General features: G+C 39.4%; 1 pseudogene; it reads left to right on the top strand.

Moving 5' to 3' along the window:
- The first annotated feature begins 13,229 nt into the window (after positions 1–13,229).
- LOC147480925 (uncharacterized) lies at positions 13,230–14,575 on the top strand (annotated as a pseudogene).
- The last annotated feature ends 4,270 nt before the right edge of the window (positions 14,576–18,845 follow it).

Raw genomic sequence — 18,845 nt, forward strand, 5'->3', positions numbered from 1 at the left:
TATCGGTTCGATTCTTAATGACCCGTTTTAAATGGATCTAACTTTTTAAAACTCATAACCGGAACATTTGGTTTCGGTTCCAAATAATCAGATATAATGCCCCCAAAATGATTCTTAATGCCAATAAATAATAAACGCGCGGGGTGGCCTTGTTAAGAAAGCCCAATGGGTGGGCTATGGCAAATGTAGGGAAGCCTTTTCCATTCCAGTTCTTCAATATTATTATTAGGTCGAGTTCAATAGTTCTGTATCGTGTTCACTTCACCATAACCGAATATCAAGTTTTGGGACTATTTGTTTTTTTGGGTTAAGTTATAGTCTTATAAGAGGGTCTTATAAGGTGGTCTTGTAAAGTGATTTGTTTTTCATTTTAAGTTCCTCTTATAAGTACTTGTAAAAATAGAAAAAACAAATACACAACATCCTATAGATGGTTATTTGACAAATATAACTCTACTTTACATCACATTTAACTTTAATAGATTAATTTAAAACAAACGAATAATTTGATTTTCGGTTTTAAATCAATTTTAATAATTAGAATATCGATTTTAGGAAATTACCTTAATAGCAAGGAGGTGGTAGTGGTGGAAGCAGTGGCGACGGCAGTGGTAGTGGCCTTAATATCACTATGGTAATGATGATGGTGGTAGTGGAGGTGATGGTATTGGTATTAATAGCATGGTAGTGGTGGTGATGGTGGTGGTAGTGATGGTGGTGATGGTGGTGGTCGTAGTGGCGGCAGCGGTAGTGGTGGTAATGGTCTTAATAGCACGGTGGTGGTAGTATTGCTGATTCTACAAAATCAAAGTCCACAAGTGGGTATGTATTTACCTTAGCAGGAGGTGCAGTTTCTTGGAAATCTACCAAGCAAACCTGCATTGCTCGTTCCACCACTATGGAATCTGAGTTTATAGCTTTAGATAAAGCTTGTGAGGAGGCAGAGTGGCTCAGGAACTTGTTGTTGGATATCCCTATTTGGCCTAAGCCTATTCCACATGTTTCTATTCACTGTGATAGCCAAGCAGCTATTATGAGGGCCCAAAATAATTCCTATAATGGAAAGTCTCGACATATACGTCGTAGACATAACACTGTGCGACAGATGTTACGAGATGGGATCATAGCTATTGACTTTGTGATGTCAAAAGATAACATAGCTGATCCACTAACTAAAGGCCTAGCTAGAGAGTTTGTCTTTAGTACATTGAGGGGGATGGGGTTAAAGTCTATTAAATACTAAAGCATATTTGTTAAAATCACCGATAATTGTCACCCAACCTTAGTGAATGGAGATCCCATAAACAAGGTTCAATTGGAAAACAAGTTATTTGAGTGATTTGTGGGGGTACTACAACCTAGAGTGAAGACTCTATACCCATCCCTATGATGTAGTAGTACCTTCTGTATCTTCTTAAGGATAAGTTTTAACTCTTAATGCTTTCTATAGCTAGGATCTAGTGGGGTGTAATGATACAGTACACTCCTGATAGAAGCACCTATATAAGTGAGGAAGTGGAGTCGCTTCCTATGGGAACTGGATAGGCTAGTCCCTAGTAGCAGTTATGAAACCTGGGAAGCTCATGGCCGTTACAAGCACAACCGAGGAACTCTATGATGGTTTTTGAAGTTATGTGAGTTAATTGTTGATTTGGTTTACACAAAAGTTGGGCAGTTCAAGACTGAGTTCATTGGTCAACAAGTAAACCCGACAGACTAACACTAAGCAAAGGTTCAAGTCTTATGACACCTTCAGCCAATTCATAACTTCTAACGCACTCCAGCTTATATTATTTTTTGATTTCATACATGTGGGGGATTGTTATAAAAACCTTAGTTTTTTAATATGTATGAACTTGTTTTTGGAAAACAGGTTTTGGGCTTTTTTCTTACTGTACGCGCAAAAATGTGTACCTAGGTCTATGCAATTGATTTTAGAGTCGCCACTAACTTTATTAAGGAAAAGTTGAGTAAAACCTATGTGAAGGACTAGCCCTCGAAACTAGATGATTATTGGGTTCGGGAGTCAAGGTACGATGTGGGAAGGTGTTAGGCACCCACAATCGCGTAAAAACCAGCCTTACTTTTATTGAGGTGTAACGTGTTAAGATAAGCAAACGGAGAAAGCTTGAAAAATTAATCTATCAAGTTGGATGATCCTCACTAAATTATTAAAAAACTATAACTATATGCTATAAAAAATAACCTAATATGCAATGCTAAAGGAAATAAAAGAAAAAAGAAAGATGTCACCTTGTTCGGAATGTTGCCTCATACTTGATTGTAGATTGATTGATTGATTGATGATAAACTTGATCTTGAACTGATAACTGTGATTTTTGGATTGAAACAGGTGATTTGAGGAAAAAAACAACTTTTGGTAAAAAGAAGTTTCTACTCAAGATTGACGAGAAAAAAAAAAGGCTAAAATGAAGAACTAGAAAGAAAAAATGAAGAACACTGAAGAAAAGAAGGTTATTAGATCTGAATAACTAGGTCCAGATTATTAACTCCGAATTCCTAGCTCTAGCTTGCTCTAAATTATTTTTTGTGGGTGAATGAGACCCATATTTATAGCTTTTGGGCGTGGATTCAAATATGGTAATGAGTTTGATCCAATGGCTGAGTGTTGATGAAGAAAAATCCAATGGCTTGATCTCTTTCTGGTTGCACCTCCTAAATTTGGCCCTTGATTCAAGAGGTGGGATAAGGGGTGCGATCTTGGCCCTTGGTTTTTGGATATTTCAGATGGATTAGGGCAAAAAAACAAGCCCTACACGTCCTTAATGAGCCCATAATCCAGGGTTTCCAAACTTGGCTCCAAAATGGCATATTCTCTAGAATATTCTTGATTTTTGGGATCAAATCAAATCAAACAAATAAGGAAGGTTATCTAGGTTTTTGGAGGCTTGAAAATGGGCTATAAACCCTAATGAAAAGGTCCAACTCGAGCTGGATCCACAGCCCACGAGCACAAATCCAAAATCCACAAAAAAGGCCCATTTTGACCATATTTTCAATGCTGCAAATTCCCTTTGACCGGGTCAAAATTAGGCAAACTCTTCTTCACAAAAGTTGTTCATTAATCCATTAGGAAGGTCCATGAACTCTTAAAAATACCCTTGAGTCGAAATCTTACTCCAAAAAAATATTGCACTCAACAGCGCGCACAATGGGATGAAACGGGATATGGCAAGATTAGGGTTTCCGAAATCCAAAAGAAACCTAGGCAAGCTTGTACTCATTTTGAAGGATTTTTCAAGGGGAATTCAAATATGAAATAATCTCATCCAAAGAAAGAGTAGAAAATCGAGATTTGGGCTCCAAATGGTTACAGGGGCATTTTGGTAATTTTCAGCTCAAAACTCAGAAAGCAACGAAACTTCAGCCATAGCTAGAACATGATGAGGAGAGTCTAAAGACGCTAAAATAAGATGAAAAGAAAGAAGTTTGATATACAAATGAAGACTCTAGAAAGCAAATCACCTTATATGATCAAATTTAATTCAAGGCAAAATCATGAATGAATTATGCATAGGGTGCAAAAATGGGGTGTCTCCCCAAATGGTTACAGGGGCATTTTGGTAATTTTCAGCTCAAAACTCAGAAAGCAACGAAACTTCAGCCATAGCTAGAACATGATGAGGAGAGTCTAAAGACGCTAAAATAAGATGAAAAGAAAGAAGTTTGATATACAAATGAAGACTCTAGAAAGCAAATCACCTTATATGATCAAATTTAATTCAAGGCAAAATCATGAATGAATTATGCATAGGGTGCAAAAATGGGGTGTCTACACTTACTTTACATTAGAAATAGTCAAACCACGTTTTCTTCTCCACGACTCCACACACGATCTCCTCTTTCACACTACATGATAAGTGGATCTGGAGCATTTATCGCCTTACCTTCTTCTATAAAATTAGTCGAACTACACAAGAAACTTCAACTTTTTAACTATGTCCTTTTACTTCTGTCTGTTTTACATAAGCTATGGTTTTGCTTATACTGGAGTGCATCTGAGAGTTCGATCTTAGAATCTACTTGAGTGCTGTCTTGCGGATCCTTAGTCGTTGTATCCTAGGAGGTGTGTGCTAGAGGTCACGTCGGCTTCATACCGGGCGCAATTTCACCTTCGAGGGCATTGTGTTTTTCGATCACAAGCCTCGAATTAAAATGTCATAAACTGCTTTATTATATTGGTTTTTATTGATTACTAGTGCTGGACTTCAAGTAACATAGTATTAGTTTTCCAACACCTTTTTCATATGGGTTTACACACCCCCCTCCCTCCCACCAAGCACCCCACCTTTTTTTGTCCAAGTAAGCACTCCAAGTTTGAAAAAGAAAACCAAACTTTATATTTCCCATTCTCATCTGACACTTTCCTTCTATTTCTTTTCTTGTCCTAGCTTAAACCAAAAGGCAACGACCACCGGCATTCATTGTTGAAGCTCTCTTTTTTTTTCTTGTGCAGTTTTTAATCAAATAGCAAGCTCCTAGTCCGAAAGACTTGAGGCTATTTGATGAGTTTTCCCTAAGCAGAATAAGACCACAACTTTTTAAAAGACATTCTTAAATGAAGAAGCTTCTCATTGGTTTATTCAATTGAGAGTTTGGATTATAATTTTTCATGGCGGATTATAATTTTTCATATTTGGTATTTACACTTCAAACACTTAAAAAAGAATTGAACAATAAAACTATAGAAACTTCTGTTAGAAAATGGGAAATATATGGCTACGGAAGCTTTGTTCCTTGGGAACCACTCTGTGGCGGCAAGAGCCTTCCGTGGGAACCTCTTTGTGGTGAAAACTTCATGCTATGGGAATCCAGAAGCTTTGATGGGTGGCAGCAACAGACTTCTGTGGGAACCCCTCTGTTGCGGCAAGAGACTTCCGTGGGAATCCAGAAGCTTTGATGGGTGGTGGCAAGAGACTTCCGTGAGAACCCCTCTGTGGTGGCAAGAGACTTCCGTGGGAACCCCTCTGTTGCGGCAAGAGACGTTCGTGGGAATCCAGAAGCTTTGATCGGTGGCGGCAAGAGACTTCCGTGAGCACCCCTTTGTGGCAGCAAGAGACTTCCGTAAAAACCCTTCTGTGGCGGCAAGAGGCTAACTCCATTTTCTAGGGTGTAGATACTGCGACCCTTTTGTATGGTTCTCGATTGAAATCCAAATGTGGGTTAATTGAATGATCTTGTTGACCCATTTATCAAGCCCATATTCGTTTTACACCATTTGGGGATGTGACATGAAAAGATATTCAACAACATTGAAATCACACCAAATAAGTCTTATTTCAGCTACCATCTTGGCCTAAGATATGATATCCTATATCTCTCATGAGAAATCTGGTTGTTGCATTAATGTAGTAGCCTAATTCATGACCTACAAGGTTACATGCATATGTTGGCCTGTCAAGATAGATTTCTAAGTGTATCCAAGCTGTCAACAACCTTGATCAAAGGCTAAGAAATTCTGTAGTTGGCATTGGTGAAGAAACATGTAATCAACATGAAGAGCGACATTAGCCTTGAAAAATTCTCAGTTGCTGATCAGCTCCCAAATGTGTGTTTTATTACCTTTACATTACTGCATTACAACCCTTCTTATGCATAATAAATAGACAACTTATAACGTTTACTACCTTTTGCAGATTACATGTCATTTCAGACCACTTATCATAAAAGTTGGATTTTAGCGCCAAAATGAGCCTTATTAACGATTATTATGAAGACTCAAGCTGCTATGAAAAAGTGCTGAAAAAGTCAAAAGTCAAAGGTCAAAGGTCAAGGACTTAAAACCAGAGGATTGAAAGTCACGTCCTTAACTCAGAAGACTGGAGATGGATGACATTTTCACAAAAGAAGACTTGCTCAAAACCTAGCTTGCTCAAGAAGATAGAGAAAAAGAAAAAGCATAAGCATAAAAAAAAAAGTAAAAAAACAACATGGTGAGGTGTCTTGATTGGAGAGGGAGATGGCAAATCAGTCATTGTAAAAGTAGGAGTATAAAAACCCAAAAGTAGGAGGAGAGAATGCACCTAGACTTAATCTATGGTCATGTAAAAGTATAGTAGATTTTAATTTCAAGTCCTTTACATTTTCAAGTTTTTATTGTTTTATTTACTTTTTGTTCTTCAATTCAACTTTTCAATCTAATTTGTTCTTCATACAAGTTTCCATTCAAGTTTGTTATTCAATCTTCAATCCAAGTTTGTTCTTTAATACAAAATTTTTCATTCAAGTTTTAGTCAAGTTTCAATACAAGTTGCTGACCAAACTTTGCCGGAACCGCAGGGGTGACTGCCCGTTGACCATTCCGCGATAGCCCGACCACCAGCTCGCGACCGCCCAGCCACCTCCAGACACTTTTCGACAGTTTTTTTGACAGCCTGATCTAATTTATCTTGTGGTTTCAACCACAGATCCAAATTTTGTAATAGAGTAGTAGAAATCAATGAACTTTGTTGTAAAAAAAAATAATAAAAATGGTTGATCGCTGTCAACCGTATGGTGTATGCTAACGGTGACAGTACCTCTCTTTCTATATATGTTGTTGGTAGATTTTCATAACGCTTTTAACATGGTTGATCAGACCACCATGTTGAGAGAGGTTCATATATGATGCCCAGCTATTGCCCCTTGGGTCGAGTACTTGTATTGTCAACCTGCGTGGTAGTTTATTAGTGGAAGATATTAGTTTATAGCCTCAAAGGTAAAATCCTCCGCTATTTATAGTGTGAGTTCGCTGAGGCAATATAAAGTGTTGGTTCTTCTTTCTCCTTGGGCAGCTTAAGCTAAGCTTGTTCTTATGGCTTCTACGAGCAGTGCAAATGGGCAAGATGTTCCTCAAACCACGCGAGGTCCCCTGTTTGGTCGGTCCGGTCATCCGAATCCACAAGTAGCTTTTAAGTCCTTCTCCCCGATCTATGTTGATGGAGTGGCCGAGTTTCCATCGGATTTATTGGAGCAAAGTATAAAGGAGTGGGATGAGTATTTGGTTGGTTATTTTCCGGATAAAAGACTGCCATTTCGATGGTAAAGGAAGTGTTGCAGAGAAAGTGGAAATTGAAGGGGTCCTTTGATATCACCACGGATAAAGAGCTTTTCGATATGAGTTTTACGAGCTCGAGGATCGCCAAATGATCTTAGATGAAGGTCCTATTTTTATTATTGCGCAGTGTTTGTAGTAAAGCCATGGACGGTGGAGGTCGATAATTACAAGAACAAGGTGGCCTCCATACCTCTATGGGTAAAGGCGATGGATGTTCCGAAAAGAAATGTGGACTTTCGATGGACTTTAGATATTACCATCAAGCTTAGTGGGTGGCACACCTATGTTTATGGATGATGCAACAGCTAAAAGGAAAAGACTATCTTTTGCTAGATTCTGTATTGAGTTCCCAGTGAACTATGATTACAAGGAAGTAATAACAGTGAAAGCAGGGAACCGAGAGGTTGTTATACCTCTGGAATATCCATGGAAATCGAAGTCTTGTACAACCTGTAATATATTTGGGCACTCAGCAGACCAATGCTCTGGTAGACCAACTAGGATATGGAGACAAAGGGTAGTTTCGCGTAATGGTGGAGAAACCATAAGAGCCGCCAAAACAAGAGGAGTTACTAACAGCCAAGAAGGGATTGTTATCGAAACTGACCAAGAGATCCAAGAAGGAGTAGGATCGCAAACAGCTGCTGTGGTGATTTCGAATTCAAGTAGCAATGAGGAACTTGGGCAGCACGCTGCTATGGCTGAAGCAGTAGTGGATATTCAGGCTGTTGGACCAATGTTAGAGGTAGATGTGGGGGACCTAACTGCAGGTGTAAATGCGGCTGTCAGTAGACAAAATGAAGGTGCTAACTGTCAAACCCAAAGAGGCGCATCTCCACAGGGTGAAACAAGGCATGATAACCAATTGATGGTTGTAGGAGTTTCTAATTGCAATGGTAGTGCTGATGAGTTACAAGGGGTAGAGCTTAGCTGCGAGGTGGTGAGGGTACAGAGTGGGGATGAAGATAGGCCGTTACATCACTTGCTACCAGATAACACTCTTGCTCAACAGTTTCTTAGTGAAGGGGGTATGTTTGAATGCCTTGCAGCAGGCGAAGACCTTGAGGATGACATTTCTGATGCAGAACCGGAGCTTTTTGGTGATAGGACTCCTCCACCTATACCAGCCTACTCACAAGATGGACTTCTGGCCCAAAAGAAGAATAGAAACCGGAATCAACACCAAGCACAGGCAGTTTCTAGTAATAGAGGAAAAGAGAGAGGCCGAGGGCATGGAAAGAGAAAGGCTCACTGATTCTCATTATGATAAGAGTGTGTAGCTGGAATGTGCGAGGGTTAAATGACCACACAAAAGCTAGACAACTTAATTTGTTTAGTAAAAAAAAGAACATTAGTTGTATGGGAATTTTGGAAACAAAGGTGAAAAGAGAGAAATTCCTCGCTATATCTGGAATAGTTTGTCCCTCGTGGGAAAGAATGCATAACTATGCAAGCGATGATAGTGGTACAGTTTGGATTGTATGGAATCCGAAAATTATGGAGATTATGAAAGAGCTGGAGACAGCGCAATTTATTCACTGTAAGGTGTCTATCTTACAATATGATTTCCAGTTTACCTTGACAGTTATATATGCTAGTAATAATAATGCAGAGAGACTGATTCTCTGGGAGGAGCCGGTTACTTTCGCTTATGGCATTCAAGGTCCGTGGTGTGTTATAGGTGACTGAACAATGTACTCTTCTCGCATACGAAAGAATTGGGGATGTTGCAGTCCACCGGGGAAACAACTCCACTAGCAAACCGCTTAAATGCTTCGGCTTTTTGATCATACCGCAACAGATGCTTCTATACTTGGAACAATGGGGGTGAGGTTGTCGAAATGGTCTAAGCTAGATCGGTGTCACGGTGAATTCTTCCCCGGCGCCCCTTACGGTTGGCTACGAAAGTGGAATTTCTAACTTCGGGGAGTTTTCGACCACCACCGCCCAATAGTTATGTCTTTTTCTGAATAAAATAAGAAGTCGACCACCGCTTCGGTTTTGCAATTTTGGCGACTTCATGAGGATTTTGCTCCCACCCTTGCTCAATGTTGGAACATTCAAGACCATGGTAACCCAATCGTACATGCTATCATGCAACCGAAAAGCGTTAAAGGTCGTTCTTAAGGTGGGCTCGCTCCTTTTGTTATGATGCCCACAGGCTAGTAGAGGAAACAAGAGAAGAGCTGAGACAACTTCAAGTGAGACTACAGTGAACCCTCTAGATTCTTCTCTATGCTGTCAAGAGAGTGCCACAAGGCACAAACTTTGTCTTTTGATCAAGATGGAGGAGGCGGACCTTTTTCAGAAGACTAATATTGAGTGGCTTTGTTTTGGGGAAAAATGCAATGCTTTTTTCTTTAATGCTATAAAGGAGAAGAAGTCTAGGAGCGTGGTATGGTGTATAAAAGACAAGGAGGGATATCTCAGAGAGGGCGAGATGGAGGTGAAATATGCTTTTATTGGAAGTACTACAAGGGGCGTTAAGGTGTCACCTCACCTGCTACTTGTGACCGTGCAGTCTTTAATGATCTTAGTATTGCTGAAGTGGATAATTGCACAAGTTTATAGCTGGCTTCCCCTATCACGGATGCAGAGATAAAAGAAGCTCTTTTGATATGAATGATAATAAAGCTCCGGGCCCTGATGGGTTTAACGCTTTCTTTTTCAAGAAGTGTTAGGATGTTGTTGGCAATGGCGTAATAAGAGCCATCCAGCACATTTTCAAACACAAGCAAATGCCGAGAGGTATAAATTCCACAATCCTCAGTCTTCTTCTGAAGAATAGAATGTCTTCTTGTGTTGATTCTTTTAGACCTATTGCATGTTGCAATATTATTTATAAATGTGTATCTAAAGTTCTCACAAACAGAATGAAATTATGTATTTCTCCTTTGATTTCTTGTGCACAATCGGCTTTTGTTCCTGGGAGGACTATACAGGATAACTTGTTGCTTGCTCATGAACTTTTATGCAGGTTATGGCGAAAGAGAGGACCAAAAAGGTGTGCAATAAAGCTGGACATCAAGAAGGCCTACGACTCTATAAGCTGAAATTCCCTCTTGGTGATCCTACAGAGATTTAAGTTCCCCCCGTTGTTTGTTGAATGGCTGAAGATGTGCTTCTCGTCCCCGTTTTACTCCGTTCTAGTTAATGGGACACCTGAAGGATATTTTAAAGGAAAGCGAGGGCTAAGGCAAGGCGACCCGGTCTCTCCGTATCTTTTGTTCTTGTGATGGAGGTGTTAAGTGCTATCTTTGCAACAAAGGGCTTAGGTCTAAGTCTATCCATGCTCACTCCAAGTGTAAAAAGATTGGTATCTCGCATCTTTGTTTTGCCGATGATGTAATGCTTTTCTGTAAAGGTGATATGGAGTCTCTTCTGGCGATAAAAGATATTTTGGCCGCATTTTCCAATGCAACAGGGCTACAGCTCAGTAATGCAAAAACTACCCTCCTCACGGGTAGAATGTCTGAGGAAGAAGGGCTACAACTTGTAGATGTTCTAGGAATCTCCTTGGTTACTCCTCCAGTCTCCTACCTAGGCCTACCTCTCACGGCAGCCAGATTGGGTATTAAGGAATGCCTCCCACTCATTGAGAAAATAATGGGGAGAATTTCAAATTGGAAAAATGCATCTCTTAGCCGAGCAGGAAGGGTGCATCTTGTTCAGTCGGTCCTATCCTCCTTCCAAACGTATTGGGCAAAAACCTTTGTTTTGCCGAAAACGTTGCTGGACAAGGTGGCAAAGCTATGTAACAGGTTTATATGGGCTGGACCTTCCATGGAGAGAAAGATGCATCATGTGAGTTGATAAACATGTAAATGCTATATTATTATTCCCAATTTTATATTAGTTAGTCTAATTAATTGATTGCTTTTATATAATAAAGTGTGTTTCCGGTGAATTTGCAGAAAATAGGTGTAATACATTAAAATGACGTAAAGATTGCAGCATTGGTGTCAAGGTTAGAACTCGAGTAAATGTGGTTGTGCAACTGCATACTTATATATCATAATCTTGAAGTGGCATGGTGTGCTGGCTTTGGGAGTTTGGTGGCGTGAAATATATATTAGATAGTTTGGGGTCAAAATATTCAAGATTGGGCTTAAAGCATAAGGAAGTGAAGACGTAAAGCCCAAGGAAGGTTGGATGAGCACGTCAGCAAGGGTATGGACCAAGTCATAAGCTCAAAGTCACATGACTCAAGATTAAAGAAGGTGTAGATTTGTTTGATTAGAATCATTAGACTATGGACCGAATATTGATCCAAAGTGACCCATGACCAAGAACTAAGGACCGGCCCATGTGCACCCAATTAAACATAAGCACACACTACTACCTAACTTACCGACGGGATCACTTGATCAGAACATTCTATTCCTCCGTCTCTCACTCACGAACAGGAACAGAAAACCCATCCCTCAAGTTTCGGTGATCGAACACCCGAACCAATAAAAAATCCCAACCGACCGAGCCGCACCATCTGATCACCCATGGGCTTAAACCCTTATTTCTAATTCCGTTTTTCTTTTGGAGAAAACAGTATCCAATTCCTAAGAGACGTGAGCAGGTAGATCTTTGGGTTTGCAATCCAATCCCGAATTTCACGCAACTCGACCGAATTAGATACTTCTAATTCAAATCAAACTCTGAATGTTAATCCATTATATATAGAAGAGAGAAACAGTAGAGAGGGGGCGCTCCAGAATATCCAGAAAATCAGATCTTGGGGGAGGAGAAACTCGAGTTAGCGCCGGCGGAATTGAAGCTTGGGCAAACCGAATTGGGAGAAGACGACACCACTGCTGGACTACGGTTTTGCGATGATTATCTCTTCTTTTAATTTCGTTTTTTCCCTTCAGTGATATTGTTATGTGTAACTAAACTCTGTCTAGGAAAACTGTTTGTATATTGGGATTGATTTTGATGATTTCCAGTTGGTTTAATATCATTATATTCTTCTAAGTTTGCAATTTGATAGCAAGAATTTATCTTTCATATAGTATGTCACGCATGCGATATAGTTCGATATTCGTCGTTATTGATCAAGCCCGTTTTAACTGTTTGTATCAAATTTAGATATTACTCGTCTTTGGTAAAGACGAAAGTAATCTTTTGAGTTTGATCATTAGTGCTGAACTTTTAGAAGATACATGTTTAGTTAAGAGTTGTCACGATCATATCTTCGAGAAAGCAAGGGTTACCTTTCCCTCGTGCTATTCGTATTAAATCGGAATATTAAAATTACTCCTAGAAATATAAAACGAAGTCTAAGGTGGATTCAACAAATTAGAATTCTCTCTATTTGATAAAACCCAATTATTTAGTTTATAGTTTTTAAACGTGGTTAAAATAATTAGCTTTAGTTAATAATAATTCCAAATTTCTATAAAACAACATTGTCGAATTAGGTTAGGTAATATTTTAGTACTTTCGTTTGTCCAAGTAGCAATCCCTCGTGGGATCGACCCGCTTGTTGCTTGAACTATTTTTAACGATAGGCTGCACACTTGCGGTTTAATTAGGGTTAGATTAGTCTATTAATTTAGACCGACTAATTTCCTATCAAGTTTTTGGCACCGCTGGGATTGTAGTGGCACAATTGAGTTTTAAAGTCTTATTTATATCGTGATTAAGTAGTTTAAGTTTAGTCGTAGTTATATTAATTAAGTAGTTTACGTGTTTAATTTTAGTTATTTTTGCAGATAGTTAAGCAAAGATTTCTTCTTACAAGGTTGATAGTCGTGATTTGTTGTGGACTTTGTGAAGTTGCTTGCTTGTCGTCACCACCGACGCAAGTAGCCCTCGAAGAAGCTCACGCACGAGAGGTACGCCTCTTTCCTTTGTGGGCTTGGACTTTGTTTGTTTTGTGTGTTTTGCTTGTTTTCATTGTTTCTTGCATTTAGGATTGGTTAAGTCACCTTTGACCAGCCTTTTAGCATCTTGCATTAGGGACAGGTTTAGCCCGCTCACTAGGAAAGTCCTTTTTTGACACGTGGATCGAGGATTGGTGCTTTTGCACAAGAACTGAATCGTGTTATTTGGGTTTAGGAGCAAATATATTAAACAATATTTAAAAATTCAATCTGGGTTGAAATATTTGTTTGATATTGTTTGTGTGAGCATCGTTTGCATCATTTATTAGAGTCTTAGGTTTTAGAAGTGGTTTATGATTGAGACTCAATCCAATAATCCAGAGTTAGCACTGTTTGGTTCAGAAATTGAACGGACACTCCATAGAAGGATTAGAAATCTCGCCGAGTTAGAGATACCTATAACCTTTGTCGGGAATACACCAATTTTTGCTGACATGGCTGACAATAATAATGACATTGTTGCCCAAGTACCTAGGTCTATTAAGGAATTCATATATCCTACTAGGACAACTCGACCATCTTGCATCGTTCCTCCACCGACCAATGCTAATAATTTCGAGTTAAAGCCCAATCTACTTAGGTTACTTCCTAAGTTTAGGGGTACGGATGAGGAAGATCCATATCTTCATGTAAGGGAGTTTGAAGATATTTGTGGGACTGTGAAACTTCAATAGTTTAGCGATGAGGCTATAAAGCTGAAGTTATTCCCTTTTTCCCTTAAGGAGAAAGCGAAGAGTTGGTTTCACACTCTTCCATCTAATTCCCTAACTACATGGGAAAGATTATGCATTGTATTCTTAAAGAATTTTTTCCCTAATCATAAGACAACTGCTTTTAGAAAAAAATTATCATCTTTTTGCCAAGCTGATGGAGAGTCATTATGGAAGTGTATGGAGAGGTTCAAGGACCTGCTCTTGCAGTGTCCTAACCATGGCCTAGAGAAGGGTAGGCTAATACAGATTCTCTATGAGGGTCTTGATTTTAGCTCTAAGGCTATGATTGAAACCATGAGTACTGGAGATTTTTGTGATAAGACTGTGGATGATGCATGGTCATTTTTAGAAGACGTTGCTGAAAAGGTCCAACAATGGGAAACTAGTCGTGAGCCTAAAAAGGTGGCTAGTAGTACTACAAAGAATGTTATGTTTCACGTTGATAAAGATTTTGACTCGAATGCCAAAATAGTCAGCCTTTAGTTAGAAGAGTTGAGGCTCTTGAGGTAGAAAAGGAGACAAAATCTCCAGCCAAGTTAATAATGTTGAGACCCCGGTTGTTTGTTGTGTGATAGTCTTGATCACGTGATTGATAATTGCCACAGCGTTATCTGCATGAAGTTAATGCTTTTAATTCATACCAAAAGCCAGGTAATAATCCGTTTTCTAATACGTATAACCCTGGGTGGCGTAACCACCCCAACCTATCTTGGTCCAAGGGTATACATCAGGGTGGTCCAGTTAGTAATACAAACCCGGTGCAACAGTATACACCCCAACCACCTAAGCTGCCACCTTTAGAGGAAACTATGGCTCAATTAGCACAGACCACCATGAAACTTCAGGAAACGACTGATTGGTTTATGCAAACCAGTCAAATGGCTACTCAGGAGAATGCTCAAGCCCTTAGGAAGTTGGAAGTTTAAATTAATCAAATTGCTAATACTTTGAATGAGAGGGACAAGAGTAAGTTTCCTAGCCAACCAGTAGCTAATCCTAGGGGACAATTTGAAATAGGTTCTAACTTGAACCAAGGGAACCACCAGGAGCAAGCCAAGTCTATTACTATTCTTAGGAGTGGTAAACAGGTTGATAATAGGGTTGAGGTACCTAAGGATGGTGAGGTCGGATATGATCCTTATAGAGATTGAAGGGGAGGAGAATGACATAAGTGGGACTACTAGTCGTAATACTTCCAAGGAGAGCTTAGAACCTCCTAATCTTGTGCAGACTAGTCCTATACCTTCTTATATACCAAAAGCTCCTTTTCCCCAACGGTTAGATCAGGCTAAGAAAGGTTCTAATTTGAGTGAGATGATGGAGTTGTTTAAACAAGTTCAAATCAACATTCCATTACTTGATGCCATAAAACAAGTTCCTTCTTATGCCAAGTTTCTTAAGGATTTGTGCACACAGAAACGTAAGTTGAATGTGCACAAGAAAGCCTTCCTTACCAAGTAAGTGAGCTCCATTATCCAAAACCAAACCCCGCCTAAGTTTAGAGATCCTGGATGCCCTACTATTTCTTGCGTAATTGGTGATCATATGATTGAGAAGGCATTGCTAGATTTAGGGGCTAGTGTTAATTTGTTGTCCTATTCGGTTTATTTACAGCTTGGTCTTGGTAAGTTAAAACCCACCACCATTACTCTTCAATTGGCGGATAGGTCTGTGAGAGTTCCACGGGGTATTATTGAGGATGTTTTGATTCAGGTTGACAAGTTTTATTTCCCTGTTGATTTTATTGTTCTAGATACACAGCCTATTCAGGACCCTAAGCACCACATTCCTGTTATCTTAGGTCGTCCATTCTTGGCCACATCTAATGCTATCATTAACTGCCGTAATGGAGTGTTGAAGCTTTCTTTTGGTAATATGACTACCGAGCTTAACGTGTTTAATGTGGGTCAACAACTCTCTGAGCCTGATGATTTTTGGGAAGTTAATCTTATTGAGTCTGTGGTCCATAAGACTTTCTTAGAGAGTTATTCCGATGACCCTCTTGAGTTTTGTTTAGCTCATTTTGGCGGTGATTTTGATGTGGATAGTTCTATTTGTGAAGTTAATGCTTTGCTTGATGCTACCCCGATCTTAGATACTAATAAGTGGAAAACCAAGGTAGAACCTCTTTCTCCTTCTGAGTCTAAACCAATTTCTTCCATAGATAGTCCTCCTAAGCTTGAGTTGAAACCATTACCAGATACTCTTAAGTATGTCTTTTTGGGGCCTGATGAGACCTTGCCTGTTATTATTGCTTCTAATCTTGATAGTGAACAAGAGAGTAAATTGCTTAGGGTTCTTAGAGACCATAAGACAGCTTTAGGGTGGACTATTGCTGATATTCATGGGATCATCCCCACTGATTGTATGCATCATATTCATCTAGAGGAGAATGCTAAACCAACTCGTGAGTTCCAGAGACGGCTTAATCCTAACATGAGAGAGGTAGTGAGAGTCGAGGTTCTTAAGTTGTTAGATGCGGGTATCATTTATCCCATCTCCGATAGTCAATGGGTGAGTCCGGTTCAGGTTGTCCTTAAGAAGTCTAGTATTACGGTAGTTAAGAATGCGAATGGCGAGTTAGTTCCTACCCGTATGACTACTGGGTGGCGTTTTTGCATTGACTATCGTAAGTTGAATCTAGCCACTAGGAAAGATCACTTTCCTCTTCCTTTTATTGACCAAATGCTTGAACGGTTAGCCGGTCATAAGTATTATTGTTTTCTCGATGGTTATTCCGGTTATTACCAAATATGTATTACACCTGAGGATCTAGAAAAGACTACATTTACTTGTCCTTTTGGAACTTTTGCCTACCGTCGTATGCCATTTGGGTTATGTAATGCATCTGGTACCTTCCAGAGATGCATGCTTAGCATTTTTTCTGACATGGTAGAGAGATTTCTTGAGGTGTTTATGGATGACTTCTCTGTATTTGGTGATTCTTTTGATGAGGGTTTGCACCATTTGGAATTAGTGTTAATTAGGTGCAAGGAGAAGAATCTGGTGTTGAATTGGGAGAAGTGTCATTTTATGGTTCAACAGGGTATTGTTCTTGGTCATATTGTTTCTACTAAAGGAATTGAGGTCGATAAGGCTAAGATTGATGTCATTTCTAGTCTTCCACCACCTAAGACTGTGAGAGATATTAGGTCTTTTTTAGGTCATGCTGGATTTTATAGGCGATTCATTAAGGACTTTAGCAAGATTTCTTGTCCCTTATGCAATTTACTTGGTAAGGACGTCGATTTTGTCTTTGATGATGATTATTTGAAAGCTTTTGAGAAGCTTAAACATTTATTGACTACCGCTCCTATCATACAACCACCTAATTGGAGTGTGCCTTTTGAGTTAATGTGTGATGCGTCGGACTATGCTATTGGGGCTGTTTTAGGTCAACGGTTTGATAAATTGCCCCATGTAATTTATTATGCAAGTCGAACTCTTAATGATGCCCAAATGAATTACACCGCAACCGAAGGAGTTGTTAGTCTGTTGTTTTGCTTTAGACAAGTTTAGGTCTTATCTCATAGGGTCTAAGGTTGTCGTGTTTATTGATCATTCGGCTTTGAAGTATCTTCTTTCTAAAAAGGATGCTAAAGCGCGTCTTATTCGTTGGGTCCTCTTATTACAAGAGTTTGACATTGAGATTAGGGATAAAAGGGTACAGAGAAACGCGTGGTTCACGACCACTTGTCTAGGCTTATAGTAGAGTCTTCTACTAGTCTTTTGCCTTTGAATGAGTCCTTCCCTGATGAGCAACTTTTTGGTGTCTCCCAGTTGCCTTGGTATGCAGATATTGTTAATTATCTTGTTATAGGTCAGTTTCCTTCTCATTGGACAAAACAAGATAAATCTAAGTTTCTTGCTGAGGTTAAATATTTTTTCTGGGATGACCCATACTTGTTTAAGTCATGCCCTGATCAGATTGTTAGGAGATGTATTCCTGAGAGTGAATTTCGTAGTATTCTCTCTTTTTGCCATGACCATGCATGTGGTGGTCACTTTGGTCCTAAGAAGACGACTGCTAAGGTTTTGCAGTGTGGTTTTTATTGGCCTACTCTCTTTAGAGATGCACATGAGTTTTGTTTAGGATGTGATCAATGCCAGCATACGGGTAATATTTCCCATAGGAACATGATGCCTCTTTCCCCTATTTTGGTTGTTGAACTTTTTGATGTGTGGGGTATAGACTTCATGGGTCCTTTTCCACCTTCCTTTGGTTATCTTTATATCCTCGTCGCGGTAGATTATGTTTCTAAATGGGTTGAGGCGGTACCATGTAAAACGAATGATCACAAGGTTGTAGTTAACTTTTTGAAATATAATATATTTTCTCGTTTTGGTACTCCTCGTGCAATTATAAGTGATAATGGTACTCATTTTACAAATCGTGCGTTTGAATCTTTAATGAAAAAGTACTCTATTACTCATAAACTTGCTACCCTATACCATCCCCAAACTAGTGGCCAAGTTGAAGTATCTAATAGGAAATTAAACGGATTTTAGAAAAGACGGTGCGACGACCCGTAAGGATTGGTCTCAACGCCTTAATGATTCCCTTTGGGCTTATAGGACTGCTTATAAGACTCCCATTGGTATGTCTCCTTATAGGCTTGTGTTTGGGAAGGCATGTCATTTGCCCCGTGGAATTAGAACATCGTGCTTTTCTCGGGCCATTAAAACTTTTAACTTTGACATCGTAGAAGCGGGTTCACAACGTAAGCTTCAATTAAATGAGTTAGCTGAGTTAAGGAATGAGGCATATGAGAATGCCAAGATTTACAAGGAGCGGACTAAGATTTTTCATGATAAATCTATTCTTCGCAAGTCCTTTGAACCTAATCAAAAAGTTTTGCTATATAATTCTCGTTTGCGTCTTTTTCCTGGTAAATTACGTTCTAGGTGGACTAGTCCTTTCATTGTTAAAACTGTTTTTCCTTATGGTGCTGTTGAGATAGAGGATCCTATGGATGGTCGTGTGTTTAAGGTTAATGGTGAACGCTTGAAACAGTATCGTGATGGTTTTACTAATACGGAGGTGGAAGAGGTGGATCTTATTGATCTTGTTTATCATGACTAAATGAGTATGCTTGTTGTATTTTAGTAGTTTAGGTCATGAAACTATGAGAGTGGCTAAAAATCAAGGTGGGCTTGGGCTGCTCGATCCTAGAACTTGGAATAAAGCGGCGTACT

This window comes from Coptis chinensis, chromosome 8 (genome assembly GCF_015680905.1).
Source record: "Coptis chinensis isolate HL-2020 chromosome 8, ASM1568090v1, whole genome shotgun sequence".
Lineage (NCBI taxonomy): Eukaryota > Viridiplantae > Streptophyta > Magnoliopsida > Ranunculales > Ranunculaceae > Coptis > Coptis chinensis.